This window comes from Triticum aestivum, chromosome 6D (genome assembly GCF_018294505.1).
Source record: "Triticum aestivum cultivar Chinese Spring chromosome 6D, IWGSC CS RefSeq v2.1, whole genome shotgun sequence".
In the NCBI taxonomy this organism is placed as follows: Eukaryota; Viridiplantae; Streptophyta; class Magnoliopsida; order Poales; family Poaceae; genus Triticum; species Triticum aestivum.
In genome coordinates this window covers 93077862-93102802 of record NC_057811.1, presented here as the reverse complement: position 1 = coordinate 93102802, position 24941 = coordinate 93077862, and positions in this window count along the sequence as shown.

Sequence of the window (24941 nt, the reverse complement as noted above, 5' to 3'; positions counted from 1 at the left end):
TTTCATCATAAGTATCATGCATAGCAGAAGTGGCATCATCAATAACATGCGACATATCAGAATTAATAGTAGAGGCAGATTTAGGTGTCGCAAGCTTACTCAAAACAGAAGGTGAATCAAGTGCAGAGCTAGATGGCAGTTCCTTACCTCCCCTCGTAGTTGAGGGATAAATTTTTGTTTTCTCGTCTTTCAAGTTCCTCATAGTGACCAGTAGATATAAATCCCAAGTGACTAAAAGAATAGAGCTATGCTCCCCAGCAACGGCACCAGAAAATAGTCTTGATAACCCACAAGTATAGGGGATCGCAACAGTTTTCAAGGGTAGAGTATTCAACTCAAATTTATTGATTCGACACAAGGGGAGCCAAAGAATATTCTCAAGTATTAGGAGTTGAGTTGTCAATTCAACCACACCTGGATAACTTAACATCTGCAGCAAAGTATTTAGTAGCAAAGTAGTATGGAAGTAACGGTAACGATAGCAAAAGTAATAATTTTGGGTTTTGTAGTGATTGTAACAGTAGCAACAAAAAAGTAAATAAGCGAAGAACAATATGTGAAAAGCTCATAGGCATTGGATCGGTGATGGAGAATTATGCCGGATGTGGTTCGTCATGTAACAATCATAACATAGGGTGACAAAGCACTAGCTCCAATTCATCAATGTAATGTAGGCATGTATTCCGAATATAGTCATACGTGCTTATGGAAAAGAACTTGCATGACATCTTTTGTCCTACCCTCCTGTGGCAGCGGGGTCCTAGCGGAAACTAAGGGATATTAAGGCCTCCTTTTAATAGAGTACCGGACCAAAGCATTAACACATAATGAATACATGAACTCCTCAAACTATGGTCATCACCGGGAGTGGTCCCGATTATTGTCACTTCGGGGTTGCCGGGTCATAACACATAGTAGGTGACTATAGACTTGCAAGATAGGATCAAGAACTCACATATATTCATGAAAACATAATAGGTTCAGATCTGAAATCATGGCACTCGGGCCCTAGTGACAAGCATTAAGCATAGCAAAGTCATAGCAACATCAATCTCAGAACATAGTGGATACTAGGGATCAAACCCTAACAAAACTAACTCGATTACATGATAAATCTCATCCAACCCATCACCGTCCAGCAAGCCTACGATGGAATTACTCACCACGGCGGTGAGCATCATGAAATTGGTGATGGAGGATGGTTGATGATGACGACGGCGACGGATTCCCCTCTCCGGAGCCCCGAACGGACTCCAGATCAGCCCTCCCGAGAGAGTTTAGGGCTTGGCGGCAGCTCCGTATCGTAAAACGCGATGAATCTTTCTCTCTGATTTTTTTCTCCCCGAACACGAATATATGGAGTTCGAGTTGAGGTCGGTGGAGCTCCAGGGGGCCCACGAGGCAGGGGCGCGCCCAGGGGGGCAGGCGCGCCCCCACCCTCGTGGAAAGCGTGTGGGCCCCCTGGCCTTGATTCTTTCGCCAGTATTTTTTATTATTTCCAGAAATAATCTCTGTGAAGTTTCAGGTCATTCCGAGACCTTTTGTTTCTGCACAAAGATAACACCATGGCAATTCTGCTAAAAACAGCGTCAGTCCGGGTTAGTTCCCTTCAAATCATGCAAGTTAGAGTCCAAAACAAGGGCAAAAGTGTTTGGAAAAGTAGATACGATGGAGACGTATCAATGAGGCATCATTTTCATCTGCATCAAACTGCAGGCTGCTGCCGAGGACTTGATCCCAAAGAGGATAAGAGAAGAAAAGCCCACATTGCGATCCCCGGCAAGCCAAACAGATAAGTTATATCTCTTATCCATACGTGTTCTATAAGTAAAGACTTGTGCATAAGAAAACCTCACCGCTTTCGAAACACAGGTGCTCCCATCCCTTGACTTGAACCTTGCTTCGGTCAGGGTGGTTGTAGTGGCCTTTGGCAATAAGGATTGGCGGGGGGCTGGTCCCTCTGTACGGTTTGGGCGCGGCAAGCTTAGCTTCGTGGCAACAGACTGGGGGTACCGGCAGGATAACCTACTGGGGGAAACTTGTTTACTTGAAAGTATAGAGGCATCCTGCCTCTGCATGGACGTTGTACATGCACAAGTACACGGCAATGATTATCTTTTTCATTAATATGTCGATCAAACAAGTACGGATCTTACAGAACACAAACATGGGTAAAAGAGATTACATAATTTGAACTAAAGTTTGGCAATTGCCTACAGATTTTAGATTGAAAAAAGATAAGTGCCCCGTGAGCCCTCCCTTGTCTTTCTCCTCCTAGGCACTGCGGTGGAAGGCGAAGAGGACAAAAGGAGCGCCTAGGTAGAAGCCCAGCATGACCCTATCGGGCTCCAAGAAAGGTAGCCCCACGAGACCAGGGAGGCGCGGGCGAAGGTGATGGTGAAGAGATTGGCGGAGACGAGCTCCGCACCGCCACCACTATGGCCAGCAGGACACGATAGGTCGAACGGCGCTGCAGCCCGAGAGGAAGCCTACCGGGATCCAGCTGGAGGAATGCTGGAGAAGCCAGGGGTGGGGGCGCCATCTCCACCCCTGCACCTAACTCCCCGGCAAATCACCTTGCCGGAGAGGAGATGCACGTGCAGATCATGGTGCCGGCGCCTGACGGTGACAGTATGGCCAAAGCTCAGCCGGAGTCGGAGTCGTTGCCCTCCCAGCCGACGCCGCCGTTATCGCCGTCACCGTCCTCCTCCTCGTCGCTATTGCTCGAAGAGGAGCTTTCGTTGTCGGTCGAGCTCTCCGTGCAGCACCCTAAGTGAGTACCCGAGCTCCCAAAAACCTTGACCGAAAGGAAATCGGCCTCCATTAATTTAAAATGGAGGACTTGCCCCTCCGCCAGGCTATGAGCACGGACAAAGGTCTTCCAGCCATGGCGGAACTACATGACATGAGGGGCGGGGAAATCTACGTCCACCCGTATGCTGACATTCCCGCAGCCCCTCATGTGTAGTCTCAACGCACGCGGCTGTTCGAGCTCCATAGCCCTTGCGAATGGGGTGGGGAGACGGAGGCGGCCGCGCGGGGGCTTGTACAGCCCAATGACGTACTCCGGAGGCTGGTCTCCAAGGTGGCCTTCCATCAGGGGAGGAGCGGCCTGCGGGGGCGCAATCAGAGCGTCGACCCATCCTCCTCCGCCACGGGCGCCGCGTCGACCACGACCTCGCCCCCTCCCACCTCCTTTATAGGCGGGCTCAGCCCCCGCATCTTCAGAGGGAGGAGGGAGGCACTGTCGAGCAGAAGTTCTCGTCGCCACCACTGGGGCGGCACCATGCCCCCGGCCTCTCACCTTGACAGGCGTGGACTACTGTGGAAATGGAGAAGGAAGGAAGTGTGGAGGAATCTCTTGCACCACGCCCCTCTTTATAGGTAGGCGTGGCGGGGGGCGGATTTCCTTCATGGAGGTGGCCGCCCCATTCGGCCAGTCCGGCTCCTCCTCGCGACTAACGGCTCGAAGAATCAAGGCCGACCCTCTGCGCCAACCCATGGCGCCTGGCTTTCTGCCATGGCACTCGTCCCCACGCCCTCCGCATCCGCCACCAACCTTGCGCAATGCATGCAATACACGTGGCAGGAGCACTTGGAGTGGGGAGAATAGTGGGGTGGCAGTTACCTCCCATGAGTGTGGGACGCGGGTACTCCACAAATCGTGGCCCAAAAGTGGCCCCACCATGATTGGCGTTACGCGACACGTAAGAAAACAGGAAACTTACCTGAGCTCGGGTTAATGAAGAAGCAAAGAAGATCTCAAAGGGCAAACAACTATTTCCCTCTCGCCTGTGCACTAATTAGGGCCTACCCCGACGATGCCTGGTAGCATGTTTAGGCCAGGCCCGGGGGCTCCTGTCGGTGAACCCTGGGTCTGTTGCCCAGACCGTGCACATGCCCGATGTCAAGGTTACCACATTCAAGACCAAACCAAGCACCAAAGATCAGCTCTTTGAGGAATCATAGTGCGGATCAGGAAGGCCAAGTCAAGCCAAAGGAGCAAGATACCATGAAGGGAAAACCTCCCTTGCCGGGCAGGCGAGTCTGGCAAGGTCAAGGTTGCCCCGGAAGCGAGCTTCAATACCGCCCCGGCAGGCCTGCCAGGGCCTACAGAAGCAAACTACCCTGCCAAGGCTCCACCGCACCACCTCACAGCGACGCAAGTCATCAATCAGTGCGGTGTCAAGCCCCAAGTGACTAAGTGGCTGTTCTTTGCCACATAACAGCCACTTCCCGTGGAAATCACCTCCAAGTGACACCCGCCCAGCGACGTGTCATGCAGAAAGGATTCAGATCCTTGTACACTCGTACGCGCGTAGCTGCTCTCGTCCCGAGGCAACCCTGCCGGGCAAGAGCACTGCGTTTCCCACCACAATCCACCATCAATCCACCAAAGTAGGAGTAGGGTTTTACGCCTCGCAGCGGCCCGAACCTGGGTAAAACTACCCGTGTGATCTCTGTTGTGCTGCGCTACGGTTCTCCGCTCTTTGTGCAACGTGCTCATCCCCCTCGACGAACCACAAGGGGATCATGGCCCCATAGGTGGTCATGGTTTCCCACGACAGAGGTGATGTTCTTTTCCTATTAAATGTTAACCATAAGGGAGTTCAATTTTTGGCACCTTTTCCCAAGTTTACAATGACAATGTGATACGTCTCCGTCATATCTATAATTTTTTATTGTTTCATGCCAATATTATACAACTTTCACATATTTTTGGCAACATTTCATATGATTTATTGGACTAACCTATTGATCCGGTGCCCAGTGATGTTCTTGTTTGTTGCATGTTTTTGTTTCGCAGAAAATCCATATCAAACGAAGTTCAAACGCGATAAAAATTTACGGAGAATTATTTTGGAATATTTATGATTTTTGGGAGGTGGAATCAACGCAAACGGGGGCCCACAGTGACCACAACCCACCAGGGCATGCCGGGCACCCCCTGGCCCGCCCAGGTATCTTGTGCCCTCCTCGAACGTCGGTTGGGGCCCTTCTTCTAGCGCAAGAAGGATAATTTATGGAAAAAATTGTGTGAAAATTTCAGCGCAATCGGAGTTACGGATCTCCAGGAATTTAAGAAACGGTGAAGGGCCAGATCTGGGGAACGCGAAACAGAAGAGAACAAAGAGGGAGATCCAATCTCGGAAGGGCTCCCGCCCCTCCGCCGCCATGGAAGCCATTGACCAGAGGGGGAACTCTCCTCCCATCTATGGGGAGGCCAAGGAAGAAGAAGGAGGGGGCTCTCTTCCCCTCTCTCCCGGCGGCGCCGGAGTGCCGCCGGGGCTAGATCATGACGGCGATCTACATCAACAATCTTGCTACCGTCAACACGAACTCTCCCCCCTCTATGCAGCGGTGTAACACCTCTTATCCCCGCTATAATCTCTACTTCAACATGGTGCTCAACTCCATATACTATTTCCAAATGATATTTGGCTATCATACGATGTTTGAGTAGATCCATTTTGTCCTATGGGTTAATCGTGATCTTGGTTGGTATGATTGTATATTTTATTTACGGTGTTGTCCTACGGTGCCCTTGGTGTTGCGCAAACGGAGGGGCCCCACTGTAGGGTGTTGCAATATGTTCATAGTTTGCTTATTGTCGGTGTTGCAGGGGTGACAGTAGCCTAAACACGGATAAGTGGGTTATGGCGTATGGGAGTAAAGAGGACTTGATACTTAATGCTATGGTTGGGTTTCACGGCCTTAATGATCTTTAGTAGTTGCGGATTCTTGCTAGGGGTCCAATCATAAGTGCATATGATCCAAGTAGAGAAAGTGTGTAAGCTCATGCCTCTCCCTCATATAAAATTACAAGAATTATTACCGGTACTTGTTATCGATTGCCTAGGGACAAATGACTTTCTTGTTGACAAAAGCTATCCACTTTTATTACCTTGCAATTTATTCGTAGTTTATTCTCACAAAGTACTCGTAGTTTTATTCTTGCAAAATAGTTTCATACATGTTCTAGGTAAAGCAAACGTCAAGTGTGCGTAGAGTTGTATCGGTGGTCGATAAACTTGAGGGAATATTTGTTCTGCCTTTAGCTCCTCGTTGGGTTCGACACTCTTATTTATCGAAGAAGGCTACAAACGATCCCCTATACTTGTGGGTTATCACAATGTACTACTGAAGAAAATTGGAGGATTTCAGTACGTACATGATTTCCCCCCATATTGATTGCATGATTCATATGGTTACAATCCATAAGCATTTCTCCTTTGGAATCATCTGTACTAGTTTTCTTAGGGATTTTTTCATCCACTCCTTCCTCTTGTGAAGAAGGCTACATTTTTGTAGATTGTAATCAAATGCCGATGTTAATCATGTCGGATCGAAGAAGGCACGTTAGTGCATTTTACGAATCCTGCAAACCAAATAGGCATGTAGTAGTGTTCAAAACTGCATGTAGGCACTAATATGTTCCCTTTTCCAGATAAGATTAGGCCTGGTGGTGGATAATGTGATACAATATAACAATCACATCTAATGCCTAGATTTGCACCTGTCAGAATTACTTTGAACTCCTACCGAGAGATCTTACCAGAGATTATATTCGCCAGGTACTTTGTTGTCAGATCAAGGGTGCTGAAGGTAATGAGGTTTGCCCTACATTTATTTCACAAAAATGAATGGTTTGTTGATCAGAGCTGGCGGCTGCGGCAGAATGGAAAAGGCTCCGAACAAGCTGAATTTCATTTAGGAACTGCAGATGACAGAGTAATCGAAATTCATTATGTCAAGCCCATACATGACTTGTCAGTGGCTGATCCCTTTGCAGAAATGATGAGGTTTTGAAACAAGCCTTACAAGTGGTAATATTAGTTTGAACCTCTCTTATATCCTTGTTGAGATGATCAACATGGGCGTTTGCAGCTACATGAGCTGAATTTCATTTCTATTATCAGTTTGAACCTTGTAATCTTCAAATTCGAGCCATATAACTATGGAATTTGAACCTTGTAATATTTTGGGCTTTGTGGTACAATCGTTGAACTCGCACCGTATGAGACTCGTATATTGGTAGTACCATTCTGACCTTAATATGCAATGGACTTAGATTTCATTAACCATTCTCGAATGTGTTTCCCCAGTCGATCTCATCGCAACTAATTTGTATAGCTTACTCGACTCCGATCTTCGACATTATTGCACACAGTTGGTTTCTTCAACTATGTGCCTTGTAGAGTGCAGAATTAATTATCGCACTGAGTGTTCATCATCACCCTTCTGTGTAACTTTGACCTCATCGCCCAGGGTAAACTTATGGTCGAAGTCATTCCACACACTTCATTTTTGCAAAGCTTTTTGCCAATAAACGCCCACGATTTGCCCCTCTTCTAGCTGACGCGTGGCCAAACTAGCCGGGCGGGAAGCTTGTGCGGTTCCGTGCGGTAAACTGTGCGGTTGCGGGAACAGGCTCACCAACGATACATTTGGCGCCTCTTCAAGCACACGCGTGGTCAAAAGAAACATGTGTGGTGTACTCAAGCATGCACTGGAATCCTCCGCTATGAACGTGATGAAAAGATGTGACGATTACAGGCCGGTCGACCTCATTTATTACAGCGGCCATTTAATCCTTGTGTCTCTTCAACCTTTCGATCGCGCCCTAGTATTGCAAGAAGCACACCCACCACGACAAATTCTTAGAGGGTATCCTGGCGGATCCAATGGCGCTCCGAGCGGCCGCCGCCGCTGAGCAGCAGTTCACCATGCATGCCGTGGTGGACAACCACAGAAGGTTCATGGAGCTCTCGGTGGTGTACACCAACAACCCGATCTGGGTGGAGCACTCCATCCACATCATGGAGTTGTTGCTTGCTGAGGAGAAGTACAGGGTGGTCGGGTTCAACCTCGAGTACACCTGCGCTCGTGCCGGGTCTCGGCCCAAGGTCGCCGTCACCCATATGTGCATTCACAATAACGTCCTAGTCTACCACTACTGCCTGGCCACAAGGCCTTGCGAGAGTTTTGCCAGGTTTGTCAACAGACCCCACTACATGTTCGCTATGGTGGACATCACCAATGATGTAAAGGTGCTCAAGAATTCGGGCATTGCCTGCCAGAATCTTGTCGACATCCAGGGCCAATACAAGATCTGGGGCAGCAAGTAGCATGAGAAGGACTCACTGGTTCACCTTGCCGAGGCCATCATCGACTCCTACTACAGAAACATGAAGGATTCCTGCAACAAGGACAAGCGTGCCTAGCACTCGGCCTGGATGGAGAAACTCGACAAAGCTCACGTCGTGTACACGGCCAAGGAGGCGTACACGAGCTACGAGATGTACATGCGGATCGTTGACATGAGGAAGTGCCTCCTTCCCCAAAACGGCCAGGGATCCAGCCGGAAGCAGAGCAATGGCAAGCATCGTCACAACAAGAAGTAGATGATTAGATGCTCGTTTCTCCTAGTTTAGTATGCATGTAATTACTTAGTTTGGTGTGTATAAATGTTATGTGTGTAGTCACTTACTCCCTTCGTTTTTATTTAGTTCGCGTATTAGATTTGACTGAAGTCAAACTTCGCAAAGTTTGACCAAGTTTATAGAAAACGATATAAACATTTACCATACCAAATCTATATGATGTGAAAGTACAATTAATAATGAATCTAATGGTATTGATTTGTTATTATATATGTTAATATTTTTGTTTAGAAACTTTGTCAAACTTTACAAAGCTTGACTATGACCAAAGCTAATATGCGAACTAAATAAAAATGGAGGGAGTATGTAATTGTATGATTAATTTGGTTATGCAATGTTGTTCTTATAAGTATATATGTTGATGTTCTGTAGACAGAGCGTAGATGTTGTGCGGACAGACCAAATCACATCGCACACGAACTAAACAATGGAACCATCGGTGATGATTTCATCAATCGCTCACAATTGCATACCAGCAATCGTTTACTAACAACACACACGGCTTCTTAACAGGAATCGTCTGTGTTGTTATCGGTCTTCCCACACATTTATGATTACTGAACTGTTTCCCGCATATCACACACATCTTTTAAGTCAAACATTTTCTCTTGTGCTGGCTCATCGAAAATAGTTCATTCGAGTGAACTGTATGTCGTATATCACACACACCTTGATCTGGCTGACCGTTTCTGTTGTGTTGCCTGATCACAAACAGTTCATCCGAGTGAACTGTATGTCGTATACCGCACACACCTTCATCTGGTTGACCGTTTCTATTGTTATGCTCATTGCAAACAGTTCACACAAGTGAACTGTGTGCATTGCACACGCAACTATAATCTAAAACGTGTTTGATGTCTCTGCTGTCGCAAATGTTTTGTATCATTTTTGACGGTTTTCTTACACCACCGTTTGTGATTAATGCATCACACACAGTTTCATCGAAGGGTCTCTGATTGTAGTGTCGCGTTAGCAACATCCTGCAGCAGTAAAAGGTAGAATTAATATTCCCTTCAAGTTTTAGCGACAACCAATACAACTCTACGCACGCTTAACGTTCGCTTTACCTAGCTAGAACAAGAATAAAAATATTTTGGTGGCTACAGAGGCTTGCGGCGACGGAACTCCCGATCTATTCTGTTCCCCGAAGTTTTTAGGGTATATGGGTATATATATAGGAGGAAGAAGTACGTCAGGGGAGCCACGAGGGGCCCACGAGGGTGGAGGGCGCGCCCTAGGGGGGTGGGCGTGCCCCCCTACCTCGTGGCTCCCTTGTTTCTTTCCTGACATGCACTCCAAGTCTATCGGGTAGCTTTCCTTCCAAAAATAACTTCTCCAGAAGGTTTCATTCCGTTTCGACTCCGTTTGATGTTCCTTTTCTTCGAAACACTGAAACAAGGGAAAAACAGGAACTGGCACTGGGCTCTGGGTCAATAGGTTAGTCCCAAAAATAATATAAAAGTGCATAGTAAAGCCCATAAAACATCCAAGATGAATAATATAATAGCATGAATACTTCATAAATTATAGATACGTTGGAGACGTATCAGGAACCTGGTCCATAATTTCCTGGCCGATTCCCCTGGTTGCTGAGTTATATGGCTCAAGTCATCAGCATCCGGTGGCCGCACATAATTGCCCTGGAAGTTGTCAAGAAATGCATCTTCCAAATCCTCCCAACTGCCAATGGAGTCTGCTGGCAAGCTATTCAGCCAATGCCGAGCTGGTCCTTTGAGTTTTAGTGGGAGGTATTTGATGGCATGTAGATCATCACCGCGAGCCATGTGGATGTGGAGGAGGAAATCCTCGATCCATACCGCGGGATCTGTTGTACCATCGTATGATTCAATGTTTACGGGTTTAAAACCCTCTGGGAATTCGTGATCCATTACTTCATCAGTGAAGCATAGGGGGTGTGTGGCGCCTCTGTGCCGGGCTATATCACGACGCAGTTCATACGAGTCTTGTCTGCTGTATTCGGCCCGGCCGGATTTGCTTTTAGTGTATCCAGCGTGACGGTCATCGTCCCGTGTTGGGGCGCGCCCCCGTGATCCGTAGATCGATCTTGCATGTTTTGCTTTGTTTTCCAATACGTCTCGCAGGTCCCGCGTGTTGCCCCGTGCCTTGGTTTTTTTGTTTGAACGGCGGCGGGGTGCGGGCTAGACTTCGGGCTGATATGCCTCTCTGTCTCGGCCACGAGGTGGCCGATCAGCCGCATCATACGCTGGTGATGTAGGTTTCAATGCTTCCTCCTCAAGTTGGGGTAGCAACCTGCGCTTTGGGTAACTCTTGGTTGGGCGTTCGAGTTCGAATTCCTCGGCCGCAAGGACTTCAGTCCATCTGTCCGCTAGCAGATCCTGATCAGCTCGAAGCTGATGTTGCTTTTTCTTCAGGCTATTTGTTGTGGCTATAAGACAGCGCTTGAAGCGCTCCTGTTCGACGGGATCCTCAGGCATGATAAATTCTTCGTCGCCGAGGCTCACCTCGTCTTCGGAGAGAGGCATGTAATTATCATCCTCTGATTCTCCGTCTGCTGCCTGTTCCAGAGGGCTAGCTTGTTCATCCTCCCGCTCGAGGTCTGGCTGGAGGGGATTATCATCGTCTTCGGCACTATCCGGAGCATTATTATCTCTTGTGCGGGTATCGCTACTTTTGCTATGGCGGGACTTAGAGCGGCACCGCTGACGTCGGTGCTTGGATTGCTTCTTGGAGGGGTTATCCTCCGTTGTCTTATCGACATCCCCTTCTTTAGGGGTGTCCATCATGTATATGTCATACGATGAGGTGGCAGCCCAGCGCCCTGTGGGCAGTGGTTCTTGTTCGTCTCCTGCATCGTCGTCCATGCCGTCAATGTCTTTGGAGCCGAAGTCGAGCATGTCGGTTAAATCGTCGACAGTGGCTACTACGTGGGTGGTGGGCGGGGAGCGAATTTCTTCGTCGTTCGCATCCCATTCTAGCCGGACATAGTTCGTCCAAGAGTCTCCTGACAAGGAGAGAGACCTCAACGAGTTTAACACGTCGCCAAAGGGCGAGTGCTGAAAGATATCCGCGGAGGTAAACTCCATGGTCGGTGCCCAATCGGATTCGATAGGCACGGACGCGGGCGGCTCGGATCCCATGGCCAGGGACGAATCCAACGGTTCGGCAACACGGGTCTCGTGGGAGGTGAAGTCAGTATTCGGCTCTATCGCCACTGAGTGTGCGGCCTCCGTGGCAGGGTCCATCCACCCGTCCTCAGATGGCGCAATTTGTTCCGGATTGAGGGCTGGAGTAGTTGCAGGTGTGATCTCCCGAACACTGTCCGACGGCAGAGCTAAGTCATGATCGTCGTGATTGTGCGGCGCACCCGACATGGGCCCGAATCCGTCGAAGATCAATTCTCCGCGGATATCGCAGTATAGTTCAAGTTTTCAAACCTGACCTGATGGCCAGGGGCATAGCTCTCGATCTGCTCCAGATGGCCAAGCGAATTGGCCCGCAGTACGAAGCCGCCGAATACGAAGATCTGTCCGGGGAGGAAAACCTCACCTTGGATCGCATCGTTGCCGATGATCGAAGGGGCCATCTAGCCTTACGGTGATGGCATAGTGGAACTCTCAATGAAAGCACCAATGTCGGTGTCAAAACCGGCGGATCTCGGGTAGGGGGTCCCGAACTGTGCGTCTAAGGCGGATGGTAACAGGAGGCGGGGGACACAATATTTACCCAGGTTCGGGCCCTCTCGATGGAGGTAATACCCTACTTCCTGCTTGATTGATCTTGATGATATGAGTATTACAAGAGTTGATCTACCACGATATGGTAGAGGCTAAACCCTAGAAACTAGCCTATGATTATGATTGTTGTTGCCCTACGGACTAAACCCTCCGGTTTATATAGACACCGGAGGGGGCTAGGGTTACACAGAGTCGGTTACAAGGGAGGAGATCTACATATCCATATTGCCAAGCTTGCCTTCCACGCCAAGGAGAGTCCCATCCGGACACGGGTCGAAGTCTTGAATCTTGTATCTTCATAGTCCAACAGTCCGGCCAAAGGATATAGTCCGGCTGTCCGAGGACCCCCTAATCCAGGACTCCCTCACCTTGAATTTTTCATTCATCGTGGAACTAACCTTTTCTTTTCCTTCTCATACACGCATCAAGAATTTACTAAAAAAAATATGCGCACCAAGGATCAAGTCCAAATTCGTGACTTGGTTCGTGATGCTAATGCTGACTTGGCGTGTTCAGTTGAAACCTTTAAAGCTTCATTTTCTACCCCTGAGATTTCTTCGATCGCTGGTGCTGACCTATTTGTCTGGCGCTGCCTTCCGGCATCTGGGCATTCGGGTGGAATTCTTATTGGTGCTAGGGTTGATTTTTTGATTTTGTTGCTTTTGATCATGGGATTTTTTGGGCTAGCGTGGTGGTTTATTACAAGAGCCTCAATGTTCTTTGGGAAATTTTGGTGGTGTATGGCCCAGCTGATCATTCGCTCTCCTTACTCTTCTTGGATGAACTTACTGCTAAGATTGAATCTTGTAACATTCCTTTGGTCATTGGTGGCTGTTGGGGAACGTAGTAATTTCAAAAAAAAATCCTACGCACACGCAAGATCATGGTGATGCATAGCAACAAGAGGGGAGAGTGTTGTCCACGTACCCTCGTAGACCGTAAGCGGAAGCGTTATGACAACGCGGTTGATGTAGTCGTACGTCTTCACGATCGACCGATCCTAGAACCGAAGGTACGGCACCTCCGCGATCTGCACACGTTCGGCTTGGTGACGTCCCACGAACTCAAGATCCAGCAGAGTGTTGGGGAGAGCTTCGTCAGCACGACGGCGTGATGACGGTGATGATGAAGCTACAGGCGCAGGGCTTCGCCTAAGCACTACGACGATATGACCGAGGTGGATTATGGTGGAGGGGGCACCGCACACGGCTAAAAGATCAATGATCAACTTGTGTGTCTATGGGGTGCCCCCTGGCCACGTATATAAAGGATGGAGGGAGGAGGAGGTCGGCCCTCATAGGGCGCGCCCAAAGTGTCGAGTCCTACTAGGACTCCCTAGTCCTAGTAGGATTCCACCTCCCACATGGAATAGGAAAAAGGGAAGGGAGAAGGAGAAGGAAGGAAGGGGGCGCCCCCTTTCCCTAGTCCAATTCGGACCAGTCCACGGGGAAGGGGCGCGTCCACCCTTGAAGCCTTTCTCTCCTTTCCCGTATGGCCCATTAAGGCCCAATACGAATTCCCGTAACTCTCCGGTACTCTGAAAAATACCCGAATCACTCGGAACCTTTCCGATGTCCGAATATAGCCTTCCAATATATCGATCTTTACGTCTCGACCATTTTGAGACTCCTCATCATGTCCCCGATCTCATCTGGGACTCCAAACAAACTTCGGTCATCAAATCACATAACTCATAATACAAATCGTCACAGAACGTTCAGCGTGCGGACCCTACGGGTTCGAGAACTATGTAGACATGACCGAGACTCATCTCCGGTCAATAACCAATAGCGGAACCTGGATGCTCATATTGGTTCCTAAATATTGTACGAAGATCTTTATCGGTCAAACCGCATAACAACATACGTTGTTCCCTTTGTCATCGGTATATTACTTACCCGAGATTCGATCATCGGTATCCTCATACCTAGTTCAATCTCGTTACCGGCAAGTCTCTTTACTCGTTCCATAATGCATCATCCCGCAACTAACTCATTAGTCACAATGCTTTCAAGGCTTATAGTGATGTGCATTACCGAGAGGGCCCAGAGATACCTCTCCGACAATCGGAGTGACAAATCCTAATCTCGTTCTATGCCAACTCAACAAACACCATCGGAGACACCTGTAAAGCCTCTTTATAATCACCCAGTTACGTTGTGACGTTTGATAGCACACAAGGTGTTCCTCCAGTATTCGGGAGTTGCATAATCTCATAGTCATAGGAACATGTATAAGTCATGAAGAAAGCAATAGCAACATACTAAACAATCAAGTGCTAAGCTAACGAAATGGGTCTTGTCCATCACATCATTCTCCTAATGATGTGATCCCTTTCATCAAATGACAACACATGTCTATGGTTTAGGAAACATAACCATCTTTGATAAACAAGCTAGTCAAGTAGAGGCATACTAGGGACACTTTGTTTTCTCTATGTATTCACACATGTACTAAGTTTCTGGTTAATACAATTCTAGCAGGAATAATAAACATTTACCATGAAATAAGGAAATAAATAATAACTTTACTATTGCTTCAAGGGAATATTTCTTTCAGTCTCCCAATTGCACTAGAGTCAATAATCTAGTTCACATCGCCATGTGATTTAACACCAATAGTTCACATCACCATGTGATTAACACACATAGTTCACATCGTCATGTGACCAACACTCAAAGGATTTACTAGAGTCAGTAATCTAGTTCACATCGCCATGTGATTAACACCCAAAGAGTACTAAGGTGTGATCATGTTTTGCTTGTGAGAGAAGTTTAGTCAACGGGTCTGCCAAATTCAGATCCATATGTATTTTGCAAATTTCTATGTCTACAATGCTCTGCACGGAGCTACTTTAGCTAATTGCTCCCACTTTTAATATGTATCCGGACTGTGACTTAGAGTCATCCAGATCGGTGTCAAAGCTTGCATCGACGTAACTCTTTACGATGAACTCTTTATCACCTCCATAACCGAGAAATATTTCCGTAGGTCTCTAAGGATAATTTTGAGCGCTGTCCAGTGATCTACTCCTAGATCAAAATTGTACTCCCTTGCCAAACTCAGGGCAGGGTATACAATAGGTCTGGTACACAGCATGGCATACTTTATAGAACCTATGGCTGAGGCATAGGGAATGACTTTCATTCTCTCTCTATCTTCTGCCGTGGTCGTGCTTTGAGTCTTACTCAACTTCACACCTTGCAACACAGGCAAGAACTCCTTCTTTAACTCTTCCATTTTGAACTAGTTCAAAAACTTGTCAAGGTATGTACTCATTGAAAAAAAAACTCATCAAGCGTCTTGATCTATCTCTATAGATCTTGATGCTCAATATGTAAGCAGCTTCACCGAGGTCTTTCTTTCAAAAACTCCTTTCAAACACTCCTTTATGCTTTCCAGAAAATTCTACATTATTTTCGATCAACAATATGTCATTCACATATACTTATCAGAAATGATGTAGTCCTCCCACTCACTTTCTTGTAAATACAGGCTTCATCGCAAGTTTGTATAAAACTATATGCTTTGATCAACTCATCAAAGCGTATATTCCAACTCTGAGATGCTTTGCACCAGTCCATGGATGGGTCGCTGGAGCTTGCACATTTTGTTAGCACCTTTAGGATCGACAAAACCTTCTGGTTGCATCATATACAACTCTTCTTTAAGAAATCCATTAAGGAATGTAGTTTTGACATCCATTTGCCAGATTTCATAAAATGTGGAAATTTGCTAACATGATTCGGACAGACTTAAGCATCGCTACGAGTGAGAAAATCTCATCGTAGTCAACACCTTGAACTTTGTCCAAAACCTTTTTCGACAAGTCTAGCTTTGTAGATAGTAACACTACTATCAGCGTCCGTCTTCCTCTTGAAGATCCATTTATTTTATATGGCTTGCCTATCATCGGGCAAGTCAACCAAAGTCCACACTTTCTTCTCATGCATGGATCCCATTCAGATTTCATGGCCTCAAGCCATTTCGCGGAATCTGGGCTCATCATCGCTTCCCCATAGTTCGTAGGTTCATCATGGTCAAGTAACATGACCTCCAGAACAGGATTACCGTACCACTCTGGTGCGGATCTCACTCTGGTTGACCTACGAGGTTCGGTAGTAACTTGATCCGAAGCTTCATGATCATCATCATTAACTTCCTCACTAATTGGTGTAAGCATCACTTGAACTGATTTCAGTGAAGAAATACTTTCCAATTCAGGAGAAGGTACAATTACCTCATCAAGTTCTACCTTCCTCCCACTCACTTCTTTTGAGAGAAACTCCTTCTCCAGAAAGGATCCATTCTTAGCAACAAAGATCTTGCTTTCGGATCTGTGAAAGAAGGTGTACCCAACAGTATCTTTTGGGTATCCTATGAAGACACATTTCTCCGATTTGGGTTCGAGCTTATCAGGTTGAAGATTTTTCACATAAGCATCGCAGCCTCAAACTTTAAGAAACGACAACTTGGGTTTCTTGCCAAACCACAGTTCATAAGGTGTCGTCTCAACGGATTTAGATGGTGCCCTATTTAACGTGAATGCAGCTGTCTCTAGTGCATAACCCTAAAACAATAGTGGTAAATCGGTAAGAGACATCATAGATTGCACTATATCCAATAAAGTACGGTTATGACGTTCGGACACACCATTATGCTGTGGTGTTCCAGGTGGCATGAGTTTGTGAAACTATTCCACATTGTTTTAATTGAAGGCCAAACTCGTAACTCAAATATTTGCCTCTACGATCAGATCGTAGAAACTTTATTTTCTTGTTACGATGATTCTCTACTTCACTCTGAAAATCTTTGAACTTTTCAAATGTTTCAGACGTATGTTTCATCAAGTAGATATACCCATATCTGCTCAAACCATCTGTTAAGGTCAGAAAATAACAACACCCGCCGCGAGCCTCAACACTCATCGGACCGCATACATCAGTATGTATTATTTCCAACAAGTCTGTTGCTCGCTCCATTGTTCCAGAGAACGGAGTCTTAGTCATCTTGCCCATGAGGCATGGTTCGCAAGCATCAAGTGATTCCAAAAGCCCATCAGCATGGAGTTTCTTCATGCGCTTTACACCAATATGACCTAAACGGCAGTGCCACAAATATGTTGCACTATCATTATTAACTTTGCATCTTTTGGCATCACTATTACGAATATGTGTATTCTTACGATCGAGATTCAGTAAATCATTTACATTGGATGTATGACCACATAGAAGGTTTTATTCATGTAAACAGAACAACAATTATTCTCCGACTTAAATGAATTACCGTATCGCAATAAACATGATCAAATCATATTCATGCTCAACGCAAAACACCAAATAACATTTATTTAGGTCCAACACCAATCCCGAAGGTATAGGGAGTGTGCGATGATGATCTTATCAACCTTGGAATCACTTCCAACACACATCGTCACTTCGCCCTCAACTAGTTTCTGTTCATTTTGCAACTCCCATTTCGAGTTACTACTCTTTAGTAACTGAACCAGTATCAAATACCGAGGGGTTGCTATAAACACTAGTAAAGTACACATCAATAACATGTATATCAAATATACCTTTGTTTACTTTGCCATCCTTCTTATCCACCAAATACTTGGGGCAATTCTGCTTCCAGTGACCAGTCCCTTTGCATTAGAGGCACTTAGTCTCAGGCTTAGGTCCAGACTTGGGCTTCTTCACTTGAGCAGCAACTTGCTTGCCATTCTTCTTGAAGTTCCCCTTCTTCTCTTTGCCCTTTTCTTGAAACTAGTGGTCTTGTCAACCATCAACACTTGATGCTTTTTCTTGATTTCTACCTTCGCCGATTTCAGCATCGCGAACAGCTTTGGGAATCATTTCCGTTATCCCTTGCATATTATAGTTCATCACGAAGTTCTAGTAACTTGGTGATAGTGACTAGAGAACTCTATCAATCACTATCTTATCGGGAAGATTAACTCCCACTTGATTCAAGTGATTGTAGTACTCAGACATTCTGAGCACATGCTCACTAGCTGAGCTATTCTCCTCCATCTTGTAGGCAAAGTGCTTGTCAAAGGTCTCATACCTTTCGACATGGGCATGATTCTGAAATACTAATTTCAACTCTTGGAACATCTCATATGCTCCGTGGCGTTCAAAACATCTTTGAAACCCCGATTCTAAGCCGTAAAGCATGGTGCACTAAACTATCAAGTAGTCATCATATCGAGCTTGCCAAACGTTCATAACGTCTGCATCTGCTCCTGCAATCGGTCTGTCACCTAGTGGTGCATCAAGGACATAATTCTTCTGTGCAGCAATGAGGATAATCCTCAGATCACGGATCCAATCCGCATCATTGCTACTAACATCTTTCAACTTAGTTTTCTCTAGGAACATATCAAAAATAAAATAGGGGAGCTAAACGCGAGCTATTGATATACAACATAGATATGCTAATACTACCAGGACTAAGTTCATGATAAATTTGAAGTTCAATTAATCGTATTACTTAAGAACTCCCACTTAGATAGACATCCCTCTAATCATCTAAGTGATCACGTGATCCATATCAACTAAACCATGTCCGATCATCACGTGAGATGGAGTAGTTTTCAATGGTGAACATCACTATGTTGATCATATCTACTATATGATTCACGTTCGACCTTTCGGTCTCCAGTGTTCCGAGGCCATATCTGCATATGCTAGGCTCGTCAAGTTTAACCCGAGTATTCTGCATGTGCAAAACTGGCTTGCACCCGTTGTATGTGAACGTAGAGCTTATCACACCCGATCATCACGTGGTGTCTCAGCATGAAGAACTGTCGCAATGGTGCATACTTAGGGAGAACACTTATACCTTGAAATTTAGTGAGAGATCATCTTATAATGCTACCACAGAACTAAGCAAAATAAGATGCATAAAGGATAAACATCACATGCAATCAAAATATGTGACATGATATGGCCATGATCATCTTGCGCCTTTGATCTCCATCTCCAAAGTACCGTCATGATCTCTATCATCACCGGCATGACACCATGATCTCCATCATCTTGATCTCTATCAACGTGTCGTCACATGGTCGTCTCACCAACTATTGCTCTTGCAACTATTGCTATCTCATAGCGATAAAGTAAGGCAATTATTTGGCGCTTGCATCTTATGCAATAAAGAGACAACCATAAGTCTTCTGCTAGTTGCCGATAACTTCAACAAAACATGATCATCTCATACAACAACGTATATCTCATCACGTCCTAACCATATCACATCACAACAAGTCCTGCAAAAACAAGTTAGACGTCCTCTACTTTGTTGTTGCAAGTTTTACGTGGCTGCTACGGGCTGAGCAAGAACCGTTCTTACCTACGCATCAAAACCACAACGATTTTTCGTCAAGTATGTGTTGTTTTAACCTTCAACAAGGACCGGATGTAGTCACACTCGATTCAACTAAAGTTGGAGAAACTGACACCCGCCAGCCACCTGTGTGCGAAGCACGTCGGTAGAACCAGTCTCGCGTAAGCGTGTGCGTAATGTCGGTCCGGGCCGCTTCATCCAACAATACCGCCGAATCAAAGTATGACATGCTGGTAAGCAGTATGACTATTATTGCCCACAACTCTTTGTGTTCTACTCGTGCATATAACATCTACGCATAGACCTGGCTCGGATGCCACTGTTGGGGAACGTAGTAATTTCAAAAAATTCCTACGCACACGCAAGATCATGGTGATGCATAGCAACGAGAGGGAAGAATGTTGTCCACGTACCCTCGTAGACCGTAAGCGGAAGCGTTATGACAACGCGGTTGATGTAGTCGTACGTCTTCACGATCAACTGATCCTAGCACCGAAGGTACGGCACCTCCGCGATCTACGCACGTTCGGCTCGGTGACGTCCCACGAACTCACGATCCAGCAGAGTGTCAGGGAGAGCTTCGTCAGCACGACGGCGTGATGACGGTGATGATGAAGCTACCGGCGCAGGGCTTCGCCTAAGCACTATGACGATATGACCGAGGTGGATTATGGTGGAGGGGGGCACCGCACACGGCTAAAAGATCAATGATCAACTTGTGCATCTATGGGGTGTCCCCTGGCCACGTATATAAAGGATGGAGGGAGGAGGAGGCCAGCCCTCATAGGGCGCGCACAAAGTGTGGAGTCCTACTAGGACTCCCTAGTCCTAGTAGGATTCCACCTCCCACATGGAGTAGGAAAAAGGGAAGGGAGAAGGAGAACGAAGGAAGGGGGCGCCCCCTTTCCCTAGTCCAATTCGGACCAGTCCATGGGGAAGGGGCGCGTCCACCCTTGAGGCCTTTCTCTCCTTTCCCGTATGGCCCATTAAGGCCTAATACGAATTCCCGTAACTCTCCGGTACTCCAAAAAATACCCGAATCATTCGGAACCTTTACGATGTCCGAATATAGCCTTCCAATATATCGATCTTTACGTCTCGACCATTTTGAGACTCCTCGTCATGTCCCCGATCTCATCTGGGACTCCGAACAAACTTCGATCATCAAATCACATAACTCATAATACAAATCGTCACAGAACGTTAAGCGTGCGGACCCTACGGGTTCGAGAACTATGTAGACATGACCGAGACTCATCTCCGGTCAATAACCAATAGCGGAACCTGGATGCTCATATTGGTTCCTAAATATTCTACGAAGATCTTTATCGGTCAAACCGCATAACAACATACGTTGTTCCCTTTGTCATCGGTATGTTACTTGCCCGAGATTCGATCGTCGGTATCCTCATACCTAGTTCAATCTCATTATCAGCAAGTCTCTTTACTCGTTCCGTAATGCATCATCCCGCAACTAACTCATTAGTCACAATGCTTGCAAGGCTTATAGTGATGTGCATTACCGAGAGGGCCCAGAGATACCTCTCCGACAATCGGAGTGACAAATCCTAATCTCGATCTATGTCAACTCAACAAACACCATCGGAGACACCTGTAGAGCATCTTTATAATCACCCAGTTACGTTGTGACATTTGATAGCACACAAGGTGTTCCTCCGGTATTCGGGAGTTGCGTAATCTCATAGTCATAGGAACATGTATAAGTCATGAAGAAAGCAATAGCAACATACTAAACGATTAATTTCTAAGCTAACGGAATGGGTCTTGTCCATCACATCATTCTCCTAATGATGTGATCCCTTTCATCAAATGACAACAATGTCTATAGTTTAGGAAACATAACCATCTTTGATAAACGAGCTAGTCAAGTAGAGGCATACTAGGGACACTTTGTTTTGTCTATGTATTCACACATGTACTAAGTTTCCGGTTAAAACAATTCTAGCATGAATAATAAAAATTTATCATAAAATTAGGAAATAAATAATAACTTTAATTATTGCCTCTAGGACTTTAATCTTCTCAGGTTTCCTTCTGAGAAGAGTAACTCAAACTTCTCTTGGCCTTTGGCTGATGCGTTTAATGATTTCATTGCGGACTGTGCTCTTCACGAATCACCTAGGAATGGGTCGTGCTTCACCTGGTCTAACCATCAGGCCCACCCGATCCGTTCAGTGCTCAATCGTGTGTTGGTGACCTCACCTTGGGACCTGTTGTTTCCCCGTGCTTCCCTATTTGCGCTGGCTCACGTTGGCTCGGATCACTCCCCTCTCATTCTGGATTTGGGCATAAATTATACGGTGTCTGTCTCTAGATCCCAATTTGATGCCTCTTGGTTTTTTGTGGATGGCTTTTTTGACCTGGTTTCGGCTAAAATATCCTCTCTTCTTAATTCCATAGTTCGTTCTTTTGGTCCTATGGATGACTAGCATTTTTGTTCGAATGAACTTTAGATATTCCTTAAGGGTTGGGGACGCAATCGTGCGGCCGAGGCCCTCAAGTGTAAGCGTGAGCTGTTGGGGCAGGTCTCATTGCTTGATGCTGAGGTAGACCAGGTTGGGCTCTCGGCTGCCGGTTGGCAAAAGCGTTATGATCTTGAAGCTCTCCTTATGCAATTGCACCAACATACCGAGGTCTACTAGAGACAACGCGACACGATTAACTGGACCCTGAAGGGTGATTCTCTATCTGCTTATTTTTTTGCTATTGCCAATAGTCGTCGTAGATGTTTGATTGACAGTCTGGTTATTGATGGTGTTAGGGTGGTTAACCCTCACATCATTATGGAGCATGTGTTTAATTTATTTTCTGGCCTATTGGCTGCTAGGCCGGCTTCTGGTTTATTATCTCTCCCAACTTCTGGCTCCAAGATTGGAGGGTTTCAGATGTGGGGAATGTGGCCCTTTCGATTCCCCTCTCTGTGGAGGAGATTGAGATGGCCATTAACTCTGCCAACCAGAACTCGGCGTCAGGCCCAGATAGTTTCTCTATCCCTTTCTTTAGACGATTCTGGCATGTCTTGCGCCCTTTGGTCTGTGCTATTATCCAAGGCCTCTGCTTAGGCACTGTGGACATTTCTCGCCTTAACTATGCTATTATTTCCCTTATTCCCAAGGTCAAGGGTGCTGACTCTATTTCTAACTTCGCCCCATTGCTCTGATTAACAACTTTGCTAAATTCCATGCTAAAGGACAGGCAACGAGGTCGACACCTGTTGCTCATCGTACCATCAGTCCAACTCAGCCGAACTTCATTAAAGGGTGACATATTCTGGAGGGTGTTCCTTGCTTGCAGGAAATTCTTCATGATCTTAGAATGCGAGACTCCCGAGCTATTATTCTAAAACTGGATTTTGAAAAGGCTTACGATTCGGTGAGTTGGGATTTTCTTTGTCAAGTGTTGCATGCCAAGGGGTTTGAGGCTGGTTTCGTGCACAGACTGATGCAGCTTGTGTCTGGGGGGCACACGGCTGTGGCAGTTAACGGTTCGATCAACAAATACTTTGTCAATGGCAGGGGCCTACGGCAAGGCGACTCCATATCTCCTATCCTTTTTAATTTCGTGGCCGATGCTTTGTCTTGTCTGTTGGATCGAGCGGCCTTGGCTGGGCATATCACCCCTGTCATCTCCCATCTACTTCCACACGGCATCACTCACCTCCAATATGCTGATGATAAGATCATTCTAGTGGAACTGAATCAATCTTGCCTTACCAATCTTAAGTTCATCCTCCTTTGTTTTGAAGCCTTGTCGGGGTTAAAAATTAACTTTTCAAAGAGTGAGGTCATTGTCAATGGGGTTGAGGATAATGAGGCATTGCGGGTGTCTCGGCTTCTTAACTGTTCTCTTGGTTTTTTTCTTTTAAATACCTGAGGCTTCCTATCTCCCCTTTCCACCTTTATGTTAAGGAATTTAAACCTCTGGTTTCTAAGGTGGTAATAGAGTTATGCCTTGGCGTGGAAGATACAACACCTCTGCTGGGAAAGTTTGTCTTATTAATGTTTGCCTTTCTTCTCTTCCTATGTTCACCATGGGCTTCTATAAACTGTCTAAGGGCACTCATGAGGGTTTTGGTAAGCATAGAGGTGCTTTTTATTGGAACTCTGCGGACAACAAGCGAAAATATAGATTTATCAAGTGGGATATCATATGCAGACCTAAAGCCTTGGGGGCCAGGGATTTTGAACACCTCGGTTATGAACACTTGTCTTATTACTAAATGGTGGTGGAAGATTATGACTGCTACCCTCGGCACCCTCTGGTTTGATCTCCTTAAAGCCAAGTACTTCCCTGATGGCAGTCCCATGTTTGCCTTGGCGACTCGCGGATCACAGTTCTGGAACGACCTTGTTAGGGTGAGGGACGTTTTTCGGGAGCATGTCAAGTTTGTGGTCAATAATGGTGTGTCCACTCGTTTTTGGTTGGACTAGTGGACAGGTGACTCCACTCTTGCTTCTTCTTTTCCTACTTTGTTTTCTTATTGTTCTAATCCTAAGATCTCAATCTCCAAGCTCTCCCGTAATAACTGGGACCTGGGCTTCCGTAGGTCCCTTTCTCCCGAAGAGTTGGGGGATTAGCACCGTCTTGCTGCTGTGTTCCCAATCCTCTCGGAGGAGGAGGACTTGGTTACCTGGCCCCATGTTGCGTCTGGGAAATTTTCCGTTAAGTCTCTTTATACTAGAATTATCTCTGGTACTCCTACTTCCAAGTTCAAACCCTTTTGGGCTTCCCAAGGTTAAGATTTTTCTCTGGCAGGCCTCAAGGGGCCGGTTGCCTTCTGCTGATCAGATTCGGAAGAGGAATGGCCCTGGCTCAGCATTGTGTGCTTTATGCTCTGCGCAGGAGGATACTAACCATATCTTCTTTGGTTGTACTCTGGCCAAGTTGATGTGGGGTTGTGTTCGATCGGGCTGCAAACCTCTTGGGCCCCCACCTCTTTTTCGGATGTGCGCGTATTAACCTCTAACCTTCAGGGGCGCTCTAAGAGGGTATTTTGGGTCAGGCTGAGTGCTCTTTGCTAGTCGTTATGGACTACCAGAAACGAATTCACCATTGAGGGTGTGTTCCCTAATAAACCTGTTGATGTCCTGTTTAAAATGTCTATTCTCTTGCAGCAGTAGAAATTATTGACTAAGCATGTGGACCGGGATGGGGTGGAGATGCTGATCAACAAAGTTCGGGCGTCTGCCAATCTATTATCATCTCCTTCCGTCGTACCGTCTCCGTAGTTTGTTGGTCTTTTCCTTAGCAGTAGGTGGTTGGCCTGCGTGCCTTCGTATATGTCATTTGGGCTTGCGTGCCGCTGAACTTTGGTTTTTGTTCTGTGTGCTGGTTGGCCTCAGTGTTTTGGGTAAACTGTTTGTTCGATGCTGAATGGTTGTTACTCTGTCGTGTGGCTTTATTTATAAAG